This window comes from Mirounga leonina, unplaced genomic scaffold (genome assembly GCF_011800145.1).
Source record: "Mirounga leonina isolate KUSES-001 unplaced genomic scaffold, KU_Mleo_1.0 Mir_168, whole genome shotgun sequence".
NCBI classification, from domain to species: Eukaryota; Metazoa; Chordata; class Mammalia; order Carnivora; family Phocidae; genus Mirounga; species Mirounga leonina.
This window is the reverse complement of record NW_023270426.1, coordinates 70567138-70572944: the sequence shown is the minus strand read 5'-3', so window position 1 is coordinate 70572944 and position 5807 is coordinate 70567138. Positions and strand designations below refer to the sequence as shown.

Sequence of the window (5807 nt, the reverse complement as noted above, 5' to 3'; positions counted from 1 at the left end):
GACTCAAAAAGCTACATACTATATGATTCCATTTATATGACGTCCTTGTAAATGCAAAACTATAGAAACAGAAAATATATCAGTGGTTCCAGGGATTGGTGTGGGGGAAATTCTCAACCACAAAGGAGTACAGAGAAGTCTGGGGGATGGGAGTGCTGGAGCTGTTTCTATATCTTGGTTGTGATGACATTTAAACCACATTTACACCATTTCCATTTAGTGAATTTCCTCAAATCCAAAGGACAGTACACTAAAATGGGTGAATTTTACTTTATGTAAATTACACCTTGGAAGTTTTTGAAAAAGAAATGACAAAAATGGCTTAGAAGGAAGGACATGACAAATATTGAAGAGATAAAATACTGAAGATATTGTCTGGGATATAGATCATAGGAGTCCCTGAAATAAAAAAAACAAAGCAAGGGGATAGAACAAATACTAAAAACTAATATACAAGAAAACTTTCCTGAGTTCAAGATTTGAAACTGCATATTAAAAGAGCACCCATGTACCTTACAGACTCGGAACTACTATCATTAAAGAATACTCTAAAAAATTACTGAACTTTAAAGGGAAAAAATATCTTTGGGCATTTTTTTAAAAGCATTTATCTTATAAGAAAAATAAAATTAGATTATCATCGGACTTTGACAGCAATGTCTTATGCCAGAAAAAAATGGAATAATATATTTGAGAATCTCAATGACAGAATATGTGTCTCAAGGACTTCACATCCAGCAAAACTGATTTTCAAATATAAAGGGCATAAGACAAACTATTACCAACGTTCAAGAATTCAGGAATGCTCTCGTAAGCACTTCCTAAGAAATCTACTATGGAAAGAATTCTGGCAACCAAAATGACTACAGAAATATCAACATAAGCACTGATGACTGAGCATTACATTTATAATTACATTTAGAACTAAAACTAAATGAATTAAATTAAAAGGAAAAGGATATAGTATGTAACTGTTATATACTCAGACCTTATAGTTCAACCACTAAAAAATGAAATGAGCAAGGAATGTGAATAGCATATACAAAAATTACTTATAACTGTGTTCCATACTCATATTGATAATGGCTGTATTAGTAATGTCATTTCAAGGCTGTTTTATGTATAATTCAGGATAAAGGAAATAAGAAATTATGGCATAATTTTAATCTGATCATCTCCTATGTCCCTGAGAAGAGGTTACATAAAAATCCTATAGTACTTAAATTTATTGGAAAATATCAATATAAACTCATATATTATTTTTGGATATGTATATATTTAAAGGTATAGTATTTCTATGTGCTTCCCGCCTCTTCCTACAAACTTAATTTTATTAAAATGCCTAGAAACAATGACTAGACCAACATAAATAGGTATCCCTAATATCCAGATTTTAAATTTGAAATCCAACTTTCCACTGAATAATCCAGAGTTTGATTTCTTGGAAAAAGGCTGATTCTAGGACTGAGATGGGAAATACACAAGATAAGGCCAGAAATTTCTGGCAAACTAGACAGAGAGTAGAGAAAGGAAGGAATCAAAAACTAACAGAATACTGTCAAAACACTCATGGGCCAAATGGAAGAGGTTCCCACTAGGCAAAAATGAGACAATTTATGCTTCAGAAAAATAATAATGCCAAGAGACTGAAACATATCACAACACATTTAAATCTATGAGTTCATAATGATAGGGAAAAAAGCCAATGGGTCTCTGCAAGATGACTGGAAATCAATTCTGTATCTTGGAAACTGGTAAATTACAAGAAATAATTAAACATTTATACTTTCTTCTTTTTTATACTTATTACTCCCTTGAGTTTATTAGTTTAGCACCCTGGTGTGCCCAGGTGATAAACTAATAAAGAAACTCAAGGGAGTGATAAGTATAAAAATCAAGGTAGTGGTTTTTATTGGGGCAATTGGGATTCAGATAGGGCACATGGATGGATTCTAGGATGGCAGACAAAATTCTATTTCCTACTCAGGTAGTGGCTACAAGGGTGTTCACACTATATTAATTCATGAAGCTCATATATTTTTTTGTGGTTTTACATATTTGTTTTATTTTAAAACAAAAAGTCATAATTTATACAGAAACCTAACATAGATTCTTAAGTTTTTCTAGAGAGTAAATATAGAAAAATAGCAGAGATAAGTTGGGAAAAAAGGAATAATATGCAATCACTTTCTCTACCAGTTATAAATATAAAGATTTGGTAACTAAAACAGTATGGTACTAGGAGGAAAGTAAGTAAGGAGATGAATGGAACATAATAGCTCAAATTTTTAAACTCATACACACAGACTTAATATGAGAACTACCTAATTCACATGGTAATTAAACATATATTTCAAATTGATTTAAGATCTAAAACTGAAAAACTAAACTATAAAGGAGTTAAATAAAATACAGGTCAGGTTGGGAGGGCTAAGCAAAAGGGAAAACTTTTTAAGATACTCATAAGATTCAGAAAACATAAAAGAAAATATTGACATTTGAATAAATGGGAAAAAATCTCAAAGACGAAATATAACTAATTTTTTTAAATGACAACTAAGATTATGTATTAGAACCTTATATGATGAGCAAAAGATTATTATCCCTTACATAGAAAGAAGGTTTATATATTTTAAAAAGCAATAATTTAATAGAAAAAAAAGTCAAAGGTCACGAATAGGTAATAGATGAGGGAAAATAATACACACACACACACACATACCTACTCCATATAGAAAATGATGTTCAGGGGCGCCTGGGTGGCTCAGTTGGTTAAGCGACTGCCTTTGGCTCAGGTCATGATCCTGGAGTCCCAGGATCGAGTCCCGCATCGGGCTCCCTGCTCGGCAGGGAGTCTGCTTCTCCCTTTCCCACTCCCCATTTGTGTTCCCTCTCTCGGTGTGTCTTTCTCTGTCAAATAAATAAATAAAATCTTTAAAAAAAAAAAAAAAAGAAAATGATGTTCAACCTCAATGCCATTCATAAGTTTTAACCTATTGGATCTGCAAAAAAAAAAAAAAAAAAAGTTTACATTAAAAATAACCAATGTTTGAGAATATACAGTTATACAGGTACAGGTACTGTCACAGAATCTTTTCTCCTCCTGGAAATCTTTTAATTATTTATTATTTATTATTGTCATTTTTAATGGTAGCACTAGAGTTTATTAAGCTGTGCCTTAATACAGGCACTGGGGCTTGCCCATGATCCTCTTGATGTACAAAGCCCAGACATTCTGCCAATCCTTCTTTTGCAATGATTCCAGAAAACTGACATCTAAGTGGATGTTGTACACAAGCTCATCATCTGTCATCTTCACGTGGCCAACAGCCACTGCCAGACACAGCACCTTCTTCATCTGGAATCTATCGTGGACTTCACTTTATCCATTTTGGCCACCATGTTCTCATTGTGGGTCAGCAAGAAAGGGAATTTGCCATCCTCATTCAGGTGTGGGCCCAGGATTTGTGGGATCTGCTTGATCAGAGATTCTGAGGCCAAAAAGGCATCATACTTCTTGGCCAGCTTCTTGACTAACTTTTTATTCTTGTTGAGTTTCTTCAGTGCCTCAATGTCCATGTGGGGAATATCCATAACCTTGGCCTCATCACAGTGCTGCTGATCCCCCAAAACACATACAGAGAACTTGGGGCAGGGAGTGGACTTAAGCGTGATGGTGCCCAAGAAGGGTTTGTCCTTCTGAGGGTCAGAGTTCTTCAAGATGATCTGCAGCTCCACCATCTCCAAAAACTTCCTGGTTACCACGCAGGACCCTCCCCCTCCCCTTCCACCGACCCCCCCATCCCCCACCCCACCACCCTGCCACCCCGCCCCAAACCCTGGCCTTGTAGAGTGTCTCTGGAGCCTTTGCTGCTCATGGTGACTCACTCCACAATAACTGGAAACTCCTGGAGATCGTTTAAATGAATATAGCAATTTTTGAACCTAAATGAATAATCTCTTTCATACTTTTCATATTTTTGTCTTTTGTGCTGAATTCTAAGTAAACTCATTTGTTCCATCTTCTTAATCATTAATTAAATCTTCATCTCTGATTATGCTACTGTTCAGCCCATTTACTGAGCTTTTTATTTTGATGATCTCTAATCAGCTAATTTTTTTAAGCCTGTCATTGTTTCCTGGTTGCATTAGCTTCTTTAATCTCTTTAAGGATATAAATTATACTGCTTTAAAATCCTACTTGTTCTTTAATTCTATTTTCTCTGGTATTATCCATGAAATTTCATGGATTCAGTTATCATTAAATGTTTGGTAATATTCAGATGGGTGCTCATCTTCTGCTTTAGTTGTGCATTGGCTCCTACCCAATCACCTCCTTTTCCTTCTTTTGCAACAGAAAATGCTGGAATAAACTCCTTATATACAAATATTTTCCCTTTTGTAGGATGGATTCACAGAAGTTGGTGAAATAGTTGTTCATTATAAATTTAATAAATAATGCCAGATTATGTTACTTACAAGTTGGAATAATTCACACACCCACTAGCAATCTGTTAGCTAGCCTCATTTCCCCATATCATCACCACCTTTGCTGATGTTTTCAAGCTAGATTTTGGATTTCTCTAAGTACTGCTAGTACACTATGAATTAGATATTACCTTCTTTGCAGTTGTACTTAAATACTCACTATTTGTGTAAGTTCAGCGTCTAGATCTCTGTTACCGTGCTTTCCTTTTTTCCCCATATTAATTTTCACATTCTAGCATACTACATAATATACTCATTTATTATATTTACTGTTTAATGTTTGTCTCCCCCTACTGAAACAAGAAGCTGGAAACTATTTTGCTCATAGATATTTCCAAATGCCTAAAACATGGGCACTTAATAGCTACTCAGTATATATTTGTTGAAGGAGTAAATGAATGATAATTCACTTAATATCCAGTAAAAACTTGGAATATTTTTTCCTGAAAAAAAAAGGTCTGCCAAGTGCTTATTATAAAGATAGATCTGCTTCCTCTAACAAATATTATGAACTCCTACAATCATGTATACATTCCAAGCTGGCTATACAACAAACCTGCTACAAGAGGAAATCAATATAACATGATTCCTTCTTGGAATCCATTCAGGAAGCATAAGCCACCAGCAAAAACAAAAGAAAACATGCTCATCATAACTGGCTTTTGAGTGTGGACTCTGAGTTTTTGAGTGTGGAGACTGTCTCAGAGAAAGGCTTCAATATATTCATAATTAATTTATCAATCATATTGCTTGTTCTGGAAGTAATAATAACAAACAATAGTTTAAAGTAAATGTTATTTGTCATTTTAATATACCAAACATCAAATAATATAATTTTAAATGAGATGACAATATATACCAATTAGACAGTCTCCTGTTTTTATGGTGATCTTAAAAATAATACCTCCATGTAGCACTTTATAGTTTTCATTGGAGCCTCACAACAACAACACTGGGAGCTAGGTAGTACAAATATTATTACACTCATTTCAAAAATCAGGAAACTGAATCCAGTAAGTTAAGTGATTAATTAGTAAGGAAGGAAGCCAGCACTTGAATACATGTCTTTGGAAACATTTCTTTCTGAAGAAGCAAGAGATTAAACAAAAAGCAAATATTTGGAGTCAGAAGTAGATTTCTATTCTCTTTAATTACTAGGTATGGAAACATCAACCACTGAATTATCTACCCTAAGCCTCAATTCAGCATCTATTTATTTGCCATTGGTTAGAAAAGGATAAGAAAACAACCTTGCATCAAAGGAAATCAATTATCCAATTATCTAAAATTTGAAATATACTAAAAGTTTATTTATATTG

The 5807-nt window shown here is 33.9% G+C and overlaps 1 pseudogene; it reads right to left on the bottom strand.

Moving 5' to 3' along the window:
- Window positions 1-3040: 3040 nt before the first annotated feature.
- On the bottom strand, window positions 3041-4022 carry LOC118017157 (annotated as a pseudogene).
- Between the last annotated feature and the right edge of the window lie 1785 nt (window positions 4023-5807).